We start from the raw sequence: 15,571 nt of genomic DNA on the forward strand, positions 1-15,571 counted from the left end.
TAATACGAATCCCGACTGCCCGACTGCCTGACTGCAAAGCCGCAATGAGCCTGCGAAGCCAAAGCCTCTTGCCACTATTTTACCCATCACGGTGGCATAAGTAGGTTAGGTAGTTGGTAGTAGGTAGGTGTAGTAGGTACCGTACCTGGTAAGACTTGGTAAAAGAGAAGAGCAGACAGTCCTCCCCAATACTTACATACAATAAATGTCACAAGAAGCTTAAGGAAGTAATTATACGATGTGCTAGCTCAGGGCCTATTTTAAGAAATTTTAACTGGGCTTAATATACGTTTTCACAGTATGTGTGTAGTCTTCTAACCCCCGCTAACCCCCGCTCTAGCAGGGAAAATGGCCTTAAAATGCATGTTGTTGTTGTTGTGTTGTGTGTAGTCTTCTAACTTCAGTCGCTGTCAGGACTGGTTCTCTCCGGGCACTGCGGCTTCCTCCACCAGAAGAAGTTAGCTGGCAGTAAGATCAGTGCCGACAGATCGGACTATAGCGCCGTTTCAACGGCAATGTGTGATTGTCGTTAATCAAACTGTGTCGATGGCGCTGAATGGCTTACCTAAGCTGATCGCTGATTGGTCAGCTCACAAAATTTCGCAAATTCAGACCTAAAATGACACCATTTGCATTCTGGATGAGATTAAAATTGATAAAATTTACTTCTTGATTAATTCGGTGAATTCCGTCTCAACTTCGGATATTTCCGGCCGTGAAAAACTATGCCCGACGGCCGTGAGATTTCTAAAAAATAATTCTTCGTCAATTTTAGAATAGTTGGCACCGTTTTCAGCCTCCGAAACGCGTAATAAGCTTTTTTGAAGTATTTTTTTCAAATGCTCTAATCCCATTGGTTCCGGTATTTGGTGACGATTTTCGTTGAAGATAACGAGGTTGGTCTTAAAGTATTTTAATTACAAATTAGAGGTGCATAAGATTGTGAATCAAACAAAGACGGGTGAAACAAACTCCTATTGAACTTTTTCGCAATTTTGTTATGCATACTTCCGCATCCGGAAGATGGCGGCCTTCATTGAGTGATTTGTTTTTTGAAATATTTTTTCAAATGCTCGAATCTCATTGGTTCCGGTGTTTGGTGACGATTTTCGTTTAAGATAACCAGGCCCGTGCGGGCCGAGGTTGGTCTTAAAGTATTTAAATTACAAATTAGAGGTGCATGGGATTGTGAATCAAACAAAGACGGGTGAAACAAACTCCTATGGAACTTTTTCAAATTTGTTATGCATACTTCCGCATCCGCAAGATGGCGGCCTCCATTGAGCGATTTGGTGCGTCAAAGCTTCGAAATTCTCAAGCCAAGGGATCCAGCATAATCTGTTTTTTCAACATAATACGTACGCGTTCATTGACAACACCGGCTTCGCCGGCTATGACCCTACTGCAAAGCCGCAATGAGCCGGCGAAGCCAAAGTCTCAAAGTATTTTAATTACACATCAGAGGTGCACAACATTGTGAATCAATTTTGACAAATTCTCTCAACAAAGTCACTCCATCATGTCTCAATGTATTCTAATTACACATTAGAGGGGCATAACATTGTGAATAAAAAAAAGACGGGTGAAACAAACTCCTATTGAACTTTTTCGCAATTTTTTATGCATATTTCCGCATCCGCAAGATGGCGGCCTCCATGGAGCGATTTGGTGCGTCAAAGCTTCGAAATTCTCCAAGGATCCAGCAAAATCTGGCTTTTCAACATGATACGTACGCGTTCATTCACAACACCGACTTCGCCGGCTATAAGAGATGTACACAGTGGGCCTCATCTGTTTATTTATCAGCAGATATGACCTCAATGTTTAAATTTGATTTAAAAAAATCGATAATAGAAGAGATGTACACAGCGGGCAGACCCATAATTACTAATACATTGTGGCGGACACGAAAGCCTACTGGCGTGGTGACATCATTCCGCGCACCAAGTGGGCGGCGGCCACGCCCGAGGGGTAGGTGTGGCCTCAGGATATACACCGGGCGCGCAGCCCGGAGCGCGCCAGTGCTACAGTGACCTCTTGTCAATAAAGACACTTTTGTTTTAACCGCGTTGTCCGCTTCCTCCTTGGTAGCAAGTCGCGCGCGTAGCACCGCGCTTCATTTGGTGACCCTCCGACGTTGGATCAGCCGTCGCTGACCGACTGAATACGCCATCGCAATGGCAAACAACGCGGTTACGATCAAACTCCCCGAGTTCTGGGAGACGCAAGCTGAAGTATGGTTCCTGCAGGCGGAAGCCCAGTTCCGACTTCGAGACATCACGGTGGACGAGACCAGGTACTGCCACGTGGTCGCTTCCCTCGGGCCCGGCACGGCCGGCCGCGTCGTGTCGGTCCTGAGGAACCCACCGGCCGACGGCAGGTACGAGGAGATCAAGCGTCTCCTCCTCGCCACGTTCGGGCTCACGGTGGACGCTCGGGCCGACTGCCTCCTGGACCTCCCCGAGCTCGGTGACACGCGACCGTCGGTCCGCATGGACAATATGCTGTCGTTGTTGGGCGACGAAACCCCGGACGCTCTATTCCAGGCGTTGTTTCGACGCCAGCTGCCGGCACGAGTCCGCCTCGCGTTGGCCGGTTCTGTGACGACGGAACCCCGGGCTCTCGCTGCAGAGGCCGACAGGTTCTTCGTGGCTTTGGACACCCAGGCGAGTTTTGGCGCGGCCGTCACGGCTATCGGGGCTGATGCTGATGCTGACCCTGATGCTGATGCACCACACCTTGTGGATCTCGAGGCTGATGCGCATTTCGTGTCCGCCGCCACGCCCCACCCACCACCGCTGCCGCCGCGAAGAAAACCGCGGCCTCCGCCGCCGCAGCCGCCCACCTGGTGTTTCTTCCACGCCAAGTTCGGCCATGAGGCTCGGCAGTGTCGCCCGCCGTGCTCATTCGGCAGGTCGGGAAACGGGCGAGCCGACGCTCGGTGGCGGCTTTGAGCGTCGGCAATTCAAACAGCCTCCTGTACATAACGGACACCTTGTCCGGGCGCCGTTACCTGTGTGACACGGGAGCGCAGGTGAGTGTCGTTCCTGCCGGTACGTCCGACAAGCAAACCGCGGGCCGAGGTCCCGCGCTGCTTGCGGCCAATGGTACGTCTATACGCACGTACGGAAAACGCTGTCTCTCTCTGCGGTTCGGAGGGCAGGTTTTCCGTTGGTCGTTCGTTACGGCCGACGTGCCCATGGCACTGCTCGGCGCGGACTTCTTATGTGCCAATGGATTACTGGTGGATGTAAAGCGCAGAAGGCTTGTCCAGGCTGAGACGTTCAGCTCGCTCGCGTGCGCGCTGCCCCGCTCGTTGAGCAGCTCACAGAGCGGCTCATCGAGCGGCTCTCCGAGCGGCTTGCTGAGCGGTTCGGTTCCGGCCAGGTTCATCTGTACGCTTCCGGCAGCGGCCGAATTCACCCGCCTCCTCGCGGGTTTCCCGGCCCTCATGCGGCCCACTTTCTCGGCGGGGGCCATCAAACACGGGGTGGAACACCACATCCCCACCGCCGGGCCACTGGTCTACGCCCGGGCACGCCGCCTCGAGCCGACGAAGCTCGCCGTAGCTAAAGCGGAGTTCGCTACGCTGGAGCGGCTCGGCATCGTGCGGCGCTCCGAGATCGCGTGGGCGTCGCCGCTCCACATCGTGCCCAAGCCCGGCGGGGGATGGCGACTGTGCGGGGACTACCGGCGCCTCAACGACGCCACCACCCCCGACCGCTACCCCGTCCCCCACATCCAGGACTTCTCCGCCCGGTTGGCGGGGATGTCCTTCTTTTCAAAGGTGGACCTCGTACGCGGCTACCATCAGGTCCCTGTCAGGCCGGAGGACATCCCAAAGACGGCTGTCATCACGCCATTAGGGCTTTTCAAATTTCTTCGGATGCCCTTCGGTTTGAAAAATGCGGCTCAGGCGTTCCAGCGCCTAATGGACAGCGTCTTGCGCGGCTTGGATTTTTTGTACGTCTACCTGGACGACATCCTCGTCGCCAGCGCGTCCCGCGAAGAGCACCTCCATCAGCTCCGCACGCTCTTCGAACGCCTGGGCCAGCATGGCCTCATCGTGAACCCCACCAAGTGCCGGTTTGGCGTCGCCGACATCAACTTTTTGGGGCACCGCGTCACCAGGCATGGGGCCGTCCCCCTACCGGCCAAGGTGGAGGCGGTGAAGGGGTTTCTGTGCCCCCGCACGATCAAGGGGCTCCAGGAGTTCCTGGGCATGGTAAACTTTAACCATCGGTTCCTGCCCCGCATCGTCCAGCTCCTGCGCCCCTTGCATGAGGCCCTCCGGGGCAAGCCGGGCATAGGTGAAGTTACCTGGACCGAGCAGATGGACGCGGCGTTCGCGGGCGCGAAACTCGCCTTGGCCAACGCCACCATGCTCACGCACCCGGCGCCCGATGCACCGCGATCGCCCTCACCACAGACGCCTCGGACTACGCGGTGGGCGCGGTGCACGAGCAATAGGTGCGTGGTGCCTGGCAACCGTTGGCGTTCTTCAGCCGGCAGCTTCGCCCGCCCGAACGCCGTTATAGTACCTTCGACCGCGAGTTGCCCGGGCTTCACCTGGCGGTCAGGCACTTCCGCCATCTGCTCGAGGGCCGTGCGTTCACGGCCTTCGTCGACCACAAGCCGCTGGTTTTCACGATGGGCAAGGTCGCCGAGCCGTGGTCGGCCCGGCAACAGCGTCACCTCGCGGCCGTGTCCGAGTACACGACGGACATCCGGCACGTCGCGGGAAAGGACAACCCGGTGGCCGATTGCCTTTCCCGGGCCGTCGCCCATGCAGTCCACCTTGGCATCGACTATGCCCGGATGGCGGCGGACCAGGCCGCCGACCCCGGGGTCCAAGCCCTGCGGACCGCCGTCACGGGCTTCCGCGTCACCGAGGTGCCATTCGACGGCGCGGGCACGGCCCTCGTTTGCGACGTCTCCCTCGGGCGGCCTCGCCCCATCGTGCCCGCAGGCTGGCAGCGCCAGGTTTTTGACGCCATCCACGGCCTGTCCCACCCGGGCACGAAGGCCTCCCAGAGGTTGGTCGCCGACAAGTTTGTCTGGCATGGCCTCCGGAAGGCCGTCCGCGGCTGGACCAGGACGTGCCTCGCGTGCCAGCGCGCGAAGGTGCACCGGCATACCCAGGCCCCATTGGCCCCGTTTACGGTGCCGGCACGTAGGTTCGACCACGTGTACGTGGACCTGGTGGGACCTCTGCCCCCCTCGCGGGGTTTCACCCATGTCCTTACCATGGTGGACCGCACCACCCGCTGGCCGGAGGCCGTGCCTTTGGCGGTGACGACGGCGGTAGACGTCGCGCAGGCGTTCATCGCCACCTGGGTCGCCCGGTTCGGCGCCCCCTCGGACATCTCGTCCGACCGCGGCCCCCAGTTCACCTCGGAGCTCTGGGCCGCGGTCGCGCGGGGGCTCGGGGTCCAGCTGCATCGAACCACGGCCTACCACCCCCAGGCCAACGGCCTGTGCGAGCGGTTCCACCGCTCGTTGAAGGCCGCGCTCCGGGCCACCCTCCGCGACGGCGGCTAGGTCGACAGGCTCCCCTGGGTCCTGCTGGGCCTCCGGACGGCGCCCAAGGAGGACCTGCGCGCATCCGCGGCGGAGTTGGTCTTTGGACAACCGCTGCGGGTGCCGGGCGAGTTCCTCCCCGACCCCTCGGCACCTTGGGGTAGGCGTGGCCTCAGGATATACACCGGGTGCGCAGCCCGGAGCGCGCCAGTGCTACAGTGACCTCTTGTCAATAAAGACACTTTTGTTTTAACCGCGTTGTCCGCTTCCTCCTTGGTAGCAAGTCGCACGCGTAGCACCGCGCTTCAACATATTTATTTACTGTGCGTAGGTGATTAGTAATTACAAAAATGTTGCACCAGATGTAGAGTTTGTAAACGTCGTGACGTTAAAACGTAGCACAAAGTTTAAAATGTGAAACGTGGTTCTGAAAGTTACATCTCGTGTTCTCACGAAGAGTCCGTTGTATTATAATTTATAAACAACCAAATGGAGAAAGAAAACGTGTTTTGGTGTCATTTGGCACCCCATCCACTTCGCACTTGGGGCGGTCGCCCCGTCCGTTCCGTCATCACTAAGCCTGTGGATATCTGTATTACTTGAATGCCGGTAGAGCCGACCTGTCGCTTCGCTGATGGACCAATTAGTCGTCCTGTTTGCCGAAAATGGCTGTATTGAGTCCGTAGATCACGACAAACTCAACCAGCATACCGGTATGTGAATATTTAATCATTTATTTAAGTGCCCTCAGGTCTATAATTGGTCAGTGGCTGATTGTGGCTTATGCCTAAGTCACACATAGGCGGATATTTTGGCGACTACCGGCGACTGCCGGCGATCAAGATTTTTCGGCGACTACTGGCGATTTCGGGCGGTCAAATATGGTCAGGCGGCAGTATGGCGACTGCAGGCGGCCACATTGCGACTGCATTGCGACGACGCCCCGAGTGGGATGGCGACTGTTGAAGATCGACGACGACTGCATTGCGGATGCACGGCGGCAGCGTGGCGGCTATATTACGACCGATGGGGGATCGCGGCGACTGCATTGGGGCCAGGTGGCGGTTTACTCCGACGTCCGCAAGACTGCAATGAGACCGCCGGCGATTGGAGACGATTCACACAACTTTTAAAATCTTTATTTCTCTATTTTACATTTCACTTTATTCATTTCAATGATGTATGACATGAAGCATAAAGATGTTTGATGTACAATAAGAAAGTTAATAAAGATGTATCATTTTAATGTAATAATCAAACTTTTCTGCAGGGAGAGAGAATGGAAATAAAGTCCAACAAATTATTTCCACTGGTCCCAAGTCCCATAAATAAAGTTTCCAAAGGACCAAAGTCCCAAAAATAAAGTTCCCAAAAGTCCTAAGTCCAAACAATAAAGCCACATCCTTGTCGGCACCACAGGACCTCACTCCACGGAGACCCTCACACCATCCTGTCTTGCCATGGAATCGTGGTATGTCGTAATGCAGTCGCCAGGCAGTCGTATCTGTGTCGCCAATGGCCGTAACTCGGCCGCCACTAGTCCTACTGCTGTCGTCGTCAGTCTCCCATAGCCGCAGGGGAGACGTGGCAGTTCTTCTGTAGTCGATATGCAGCCGCAACAGTGTCGGCCCGTAGTCGGGAAGATGCCGCAGGAAGGCCGTATGGCATTCGCATCTCTGCCGTGTTAGCTGTGGGGCGATTGCAGAAGACTATGAGCGACTGGGTTGCGGCCGCTTTACGCTCTTATTACGGATACCGACGACAGCATGGCGGTTCCATCACGACAGCATGGCGGATTTTTTTCGAGTGCGACTGAGCGCGCCGTTTTTAAACATTTAAAAAAATATTTTGCCCCTTTGCGGCTCTTGCCGACTGCAGCCGACCTGGGGAGGATAACCACGACTACAGGCGACCGTCCATTACGGTTTCATTACGATTGTCGGCGGGTGGTGGCGATTTTTCCAGTCGCCAGTAGTCGCCGACAAATCCGCCTATGTGTGACTTAGGCATTAGTTCGTCATATGCCCCGAGGGCATTTTGCATGAATAATAACTAATAATAAAATCTAAGTTTATATAGCGCATGGTGATAATTTAATATCCTCTTCGCGCTTTACAAAAAAATAGAATAAAGAGCGATCACAATGACCGTACAGCCAAGTTGGGGTGCATTACAAAGTTAGTTGAAGGACTGTGGCGTTCTGGGAGAAGCGAACCACGTGATCACGTCGATGACGTCAGCCGTGACTAATCCACGCCAGCCCCGCGAAGCACGGCGTGACAAAGTCGAATAAGCAAGATGCCGACCTATCGACAACGACGACGGAGCGTTACCTTCACCGCCATATTTCAGGTCGAACATAGCACCACATGGTGAGCACTCATCCAGACCGCCATCTCCCGGTTCCTCAAACCTGTAAGGTGAGCTCGACACGAGCAGCCGCCATGACGCCACATCCGCCTCATGTGAATGACGTACGTTCAAGATTCAGTGTCTCGTTTAGTCAGGTTCACTATGTTTTTTCGTTCAAAATTTTGGTGGATTAGCAAAACTATACATTTTTGGAATATTCAGAGCATGAGGAATCCAAAAATTAATGTTTACATTTGCGTAGACACCTTTGCGAAAATGACCCTCAGGACAGTGATGAAGATCTGTAAAAGCATATTCCTGAACGGTGTAGACCTAGTAGATCCTGTGTATAGGACTTATAGTTCAATCTGATACTACCTATAACTTCCTATAACAACCTATAACTTCAAAGGACTTGCAATATCATGTATTATGTAATACAGTTATATCACAAATATAAAGACAATGGTTTTCAATTACCTTTGTTGCTTTTCTATAATCCTGAGCACTATTTTGAGGCCTTTATTGGATTCCTTGACCCAGAAAACATAGGATTAGCATATTTAATTAAGTCTCTAGGTTGACTAGAAGCCGAGATCGCGCAAAATATGTATTTTATGGCGGCCATTTTCAAATCCAAAATGGCGGCCATGCAGATGTCTGTGCAAATGCCAACATTGATTTTCAGATTCTCCATGCTCTGAAGATTCCAAAAATGTACAGGTTTGCTAATCCCAAAATTTTGAACGAAATTATATTTGTTAACATAGTGAACCTGACTAGTTCAATCTTGAGGTGTTTCCATGGTCAAATGTGAAGAAGCACAGGGCCATATTGCATCTATGACTTGCAAGTACAGTTTTAAATTACCTTCTCACAGAGACCTGACAAATATCAGCAACAGTAGCTTCCACCAGTGACTCTGTCCACCCACTGTGCTTCAGCCAGTCTGAAATAACTGAGAAAGGCCACCTCGTCCTCAACATGCAAGCCCCCTAACTGTATGACATACTTTTATTCACCATGGGTGTCGGACCATTGCCATTGAATCAGTTTCACAAGTGAATACAAGGGTTGTTTCGCAGTTGTCACTGGCATTTGCCAAAGGTTCAGATGATCCACTGCTAGCTTCACCATGTGTCCATTGCATGCCTGATCATAGCTGGCGCCAATTTGCTTGGTCGTGGAACAATGGGAGGAGGGATGAAATAACAGGCAGATAATTTTGCTTCTTGCTCCAGGTGGACAGCATGGAAAGCTCTCCACGAGATGCTGTCTGTCATCGGCACCTTCTACACCAACTGTGGTTTAGCCGCCTGTGGAGAAGATATTGCACAAGACTATCAGTCGTTTCTACTCCTTTTTACAATAGTATCTACACGGTTGAATGATATTATTAGCCCCCGTTCGACTTTGTCCAAAACGGGGGCTTATGGATTGGGTCTCGTCCGTCCGTGCGTGCGTCCGCAACCATATCTCTGAAAGGTATGGACCGATTTTGTTCATATTTGGCAGAAATACAACACATGAGGGTATACACAAGCGACTCACTTTATTTTGTGATCCGATCAAAGATGGTCGACTGGTAGACTGGCGGCCACTTTAGTTGCTAAAAAACAGATATTGAACATGGCCTCAACCATTTCTCTGACATGCATTTACCAATCTTGTTAAAACTTGGCACACAGAAAATGAATGATGGTATACATATGCACGTCATATTTTTTTGAGATCAGATCCAAGATGGCCAATTGGCGGCCATTTTGTTACTTAAACGTGTCCCAAACCATTTCTTGAACATGCATGGTGCAATTTTGTTCAAACCTGACACAAGCACAGTACATGAAGGCATACACAAGCGACTCACTTTATTTTGTGATCCGATCAAAGATGGTCGACTGGTAGACTGGCGGCCATTTTAGTTGCTAAAAAACAGATATTGAACAGGTCCTCAACCATTCCTCTGACATGCATTTACCAATCTTGTTCAAACTTGGCACACAGAAAATTGATGATGGGATACATATGCACGTCATTTTCTTCAAGATCAGATTGAAGATGGCCGATTCGTGAACATTTTGTTACTTAAACGTGTCCCCCAACCATTTCTCGACATGCCTGGAACGATTTTGTGCAAACTTGGCACAAAGACATTACATGAGTCGACATATGCAGAAGATTTTGTTTTGTAATCCGACCAAAGATGGCCGACTGACAGCCTTTCACTTCGCACAGCAAAATTACTAAAACCACGGGGGCTATGACATTTTATGTCTTTTCTTCTTGTTTCATGTTGATTATATTATTATGTCATATTGATTCATTATAATCAATATGAAATAATCATTGATTATTTTACATTTATTATAATTCAATTCCATATTGATAGATATGTGGCATCTGCTCATTGAAAGTTAAGTTTATACGTGACATTCCCAGATTGTATACTCCTCGTAAAGTTCAGCGTGTTTTGTTTCTTTGGACATATTTTGATATTGGTACGATATATATGTAGTTATAACATGCGATACAAGTCACATTAAAGAATAATCATTTCTAAATCGAAATACACTGACTTTGCACTCAGTCATATATCGTGATTTGGATAACTATGAAATGATTAATACATAGCGGGTCACACTTAAAAGTGACAAAATAATAATCCATGCACCATTTGTACACACATCACAAGACAGTTACCCATATCAAGTGATGATCATTTATCGTTATGATGATCATGCGTGTAAGGTATCTCGACAAACTACGATCAATTGTAGTACACGTGTATTCACTCTGCCGATACAGGCCCGATTAACTGCCGCGCCATCCGAGCTGGGGCGTAGGGATACAGTGCGGTCCCGGTGTAGGGATACAACGGTGAATATTTGCAGCTTGATACATGACATCCTCCCCTTTAAGTCCAAAATTACCAAGAGCAATATGTGCTAGATTTCAAGAATTGACATTTCAAAAGCAACATTTCCAAAACATGTGAAAATATGTGTGCAAACGATTATGAGAATAATGAAAATACGTGAAAATAGAACATGTGTCACCGTGAAAATAGAACATGTGTCACCGTGAAAAAAAATATCTTCAAAGATTCAACCGGTCGGGTGCTTTTCTCTCACGCATTGAGCGTCGCGGTGTACCAGTGGATACAGAGTCCGAGGTGATTCCTTTGGGTCGCGGTGTACCAGTGGATACAGAGTCCGAGGTGATTCCTTTGGTCTCCACGAAGGGTGTAGCGTTCGCAGAGGTTTTCGGGGCATCCGAGCCGGCTGGAGCGGCCACGACGATCTCTGGCAGTGGCGGGTCGAACTGTTGTCCTGACTGTGACGATGCTGCAGGCTCCATCGACTCACAGTGACGGTAGGTTATGTGGTCCTGATGTCGACGAATTTCGCGGCCGTCCTGCAGGCGAATCACGCAGGACAGTGGACCTGGCTTCTCGATGATGTCCCCCGGTAGCCACGTCGCACCTGCACCAAAATTTCGGGCAAACACTGGATTTCCAATGTTGATACATCGACTGTTGGACGTCTTATCGTGCACCAACTTTTGATTAAGCTGGCACTGATAAACATTTGATGATATGTCTGGTTTGAGATTGTCAAGTGTCGATCTCAAGTGTCGTTTCATCAATAACTCAGACGGAGCTGCACCGGTTGTTGATTGTGGCAAAACAACAACAACATGCATTTTAAAGGCCATTTTCCCTGCAAGAGCAGGGGTTAGCCTTGCGGTCCCCATGACAATCTTCTCCATTTTGCCCTATTTTCTGCATCTCTCCTTGTTAACCCCCTTGCCCGCATTTCTTCTTCCACCATCTTTAGCCAAGTCTTTCTCGGTCTTCCCCGTCTTCTACTTCCTTGTACATTCATTTCCATCACTCTTCTCAACCAGTCACTTTCATCCTTCCTCAACACATGACCAAACCATCTCAACCTGTTCCTCTTCACAGCATCAATCACAGGCTCTATTCCATTCCATCATCTTTCGCAATTCATCATTTGTCTTCCTCTCTCTCAACGATACTCCGCACATCCGTCGAACCATTCGCATTTCCACCCTTTCCAACCTTCGTTGCTGCTCTACGTTCATTACCCATGTCTCGCTCCCATAAATCATAACACTTCTCACACATGCAGCATACACCTTTCCCTTCAGCTTCAACGACACTCCCCTCATCATCAGCACACCACTCAATTCCCGAAACTTCTTCCATGCACATCTCACTCGAGCAACCGTTGCTGAGTCTGATCCACCTTCTCCATTCAGCATGTCTCCGAGGTAGCAAAATGTTTTCACACCTTCCAGCTTCACGCCGTCTCCAAGATCCAACTCAACATTTCCTCCATCTGCAGCTCCCTCTGTGCACACCTTACATTTGAATGTAGCTGCCACACTGGTTAATGACCCTCTCAGACCACTACATTTTTGATGAACCCACTCAGGGCACATTGTACACTGAATGGAGTTCACTCCGACACCCTTGCTACACACAGCACAGGGCCACTTCCCAGTTCTTTCCACCTCACCACATGCTTTACCACTTGCCATCATCACCTTCATCTTTCCGATATTCACCTTCAGACCTTTTGTCTCCATACATTCCTTCCACGTGTTCATCTTTTCCTTCAGTCCATCCATACTTTCCGCAATCAACACCAGATCATCTGCATACAACAACTCCCACGGTAAACCCTCCTTTACGTTCTGAGCCAGCACCTCCATCACAGCTACAAATAGTAGTGGACTTAGTACCGACCCCTGATGCACTCCCACCTTACCTCAAACTCACCACTGTTCCCGTCTTTCGTCCTTACAGCTGTGCGCGCTCTTTTGTACATTGCCATCACTACTCTGATCAACCATTCCTCCACTCCTAACTTCCTCAATGCCCATGTCAATACTTTGCGTGGAACCCGATCGAATGCTTTCTCCAGATCAACAAACCCAAGAAACAACTTCTGCCTCTTCTCCATGTACTTCTCCTGCAACTGCCTCACAATGAAAAGTGCGTCTGTCGTTCCTCTTCCTGACATAAATCCAAACTGCATTTTGTCGATCTTCACTTTCCTCCTTATCCTCATCTCCAACACCCTTTCCAATACCTTCAGTCCATGCTCCAATAACTTTATCGCTCGGTACGAGCCACACTCCAGAGGGTCACCTTTCCCCTTGTATAGAGGGACGAGGGTACTCAGTTCCCAACCCATTGGAATGCGGCCTTCTTTCACCACCAGATTACAGATCTCTGTCATTTTCTTCACACCCCAACTTCCTGCTGCCTTCAACATATCTCCCACAACTCCCGTCGGCCCTCCCGCTTTTCTACCCTTCATTGCTTTTATCGCTTCCTCAACTTCCTTCTCGGTTATCTTCTCTGCCGGTCCTAAAACTGGGTTACTCTCTATGTTGCCATCCCATTCATTCTCTGTATTCAACAGCATTTCCATATATCTTTTCCATATTCCTTTAATTCCATCTGGGTCGACAACGATTTGTCCCACTTCATCCTTCAAGCAACTCACCCCCATCACATCACACCTCTCTTTCGCTATCTGCTTTGCAATCCTGAATACTGCTTTCTGACCCTCTTCTGAATCCAAGCATTCTCCGAACATTTTCCTACATGCCTCCTGCGCCTTTGCTACCTCTTTCTTTGCAGCCTTCCTGGCTGCCTTATAACTTTCATGCTCTGCTGTTTCTGCTCCCGTACCCTTCGCCTTCTGCCACTCCTTGAACTTCTTCCTCTTCTCGTCAATCCTCTTTCCAACTTCATCATCCCACCACCATGTTTCCGAGTGCCTTGGTGATCCTTTTGTCCATCCACATACCTCACCAACGGCTCCCAACAGACTAGCTTTCATTGACATCCAACTACTTTCTAGCTCAACCACATCATCCTCGACCCTACTCAGCCTCTCTTTTAATGCCTCCCTTACTGTCACCTCTTTCAACCTCCACACCTTCATTCTTGGTTGGTACTTCACCCGCCGAACTCTCCTCGCACCTTTCACCCTTACGTCGCAGACAACCAAGTGGTGCTGTGAAACAGCCTCCTCCCCCGGGATCACCTTTGTGTCTCGGAGGTGCCCCCTATCTCGCCTACGCACCATCAGGTAGTCAACGGTTGTCGTCGACCCACCTGACGTGTATGTAACAAGCTTATTCTCCTCTTTCTGGAACTGAGTATTACAAATCCACAAATCAGCTCCATCAGCAAACTCCAAAATCCTTTCACCTTCTCCATTTCTCACACCATATCCGTAACCCCCATGAACTCCGTCAAAACCATCCATACTCCTTCCCACATGTCCATTTAGGTCTCCTCCTACCACAACAACTTCCTCATCTTTCACGTTTTCCATCAGCTCCTCTATCGCACACCAGAACTTGTCCTTCTCTTCATCGCTTCGACCAACCTGCGGAGCATATCCCGAGATGACGTTGACCAAGAGCTTTCCAATCATCATTTTCACCATCATCAACCTATCACTCACTCTAGTCACACTCACCACACTGTCTACAAACTCCTCAGAAAACAGGACACCAACACCATTCACGCCCTCCGGCCACCCTTGCCACACAAACTTGTATTTCTGTCCCTGCCTACCCTTCACCATTCTCACACCACTTCCCTTCCATCTCGTCTCTTGCACACAACATATGTCCACTCTTCTTCTGACCAATACTTCCACCACTTCTCCTGATCTCCCTGTCATTGTCCCTACATTCCATGTCCCAAACCTCAGAAACCGATCTCCACTTCGGGCTGTACCCTGCCCACATGTAGTTGTAATTGTCATGGTTCTCTTTTTGAGGCAATGTTTTTTTTTTTTTTTTTTTTTTAATGGCCGTATGCCCTTCCTGACGCCAACTCTCTTAGTCGCCTCTTACGACACGCAGGGATACGGCGTACCTATTCTTATCCAGGGTACACACTGGGTATGTGGCGTGATCTGGCGTGATGCGGTATTTTAGCAGGAGACGAGAAAGCTTTGTTTCCAGGGTTCCCTCCTGAAGTTTCTGCAATCCGGATTTGATGATTCCCCACGGATCGTTCGGCCAAGCCATTTGAAGCCTGGTGATGTGGGCTGACAAACTTATGTTTGATGCCGTTCCGACGTGTGAACTCGGCAAACTCGGGACTGGAAAAACACGAACCGTTATCACTCACGATCATCCTGGGCAGACCATGAGTGGCGAAACAGCGTCTGAGTCTTTCGATGACAATGGCTGACGTAGTACCACGCGTCACATAGGCATCAATCCATTTTGTGTGCGCGTCCGTAATTATTAGAATCATGCTGCCGTTAATAGGCCTGGCATAATTGAGATGTAGGCGATGCCATGGTTCGCTGGGCCATTCCCAGGGATGCAGTGGCGCTTTCACAGGTGTATTCCGGTTGCTCTGGCAGGGGTAACAATGTTGAACATGATGTTCGATATCAGCATCAAGATTCGGCCACCACGCATAGTTTCTAGCGAGTGACTTCATCTTCACAATCCCGGGGTGACAGTCATGGATTTCATCCATGACCCTGGAACGCAGATTTTTTGGGATCACGACACGACATCCCCAGAGTAGGCAACCATTTTCCACGCTGAGTTCGTTTTTACGTGCTTTAAAAGCCGCAAAATCTGGGTCACCCTCAGGTAGCAAATGCCATCCAAGCTGTACAGCCTGGAC

The sequence above is a fragment of the Myxine glutinosa genome, chromosome 1 (genome assembly GCF_964187855.1).
Source record: "Myxine glutinosa chromosome 1, kmMyxGlut1.1, whole genome shotgun sequence".
NCBI classification, from domain to species: domain Eukaryota; kingdom Metazoa; phylum Chordata; class Myxini; order Myxiniformes; family Myxinidae; genus Myxine; species Myxine glutinosa.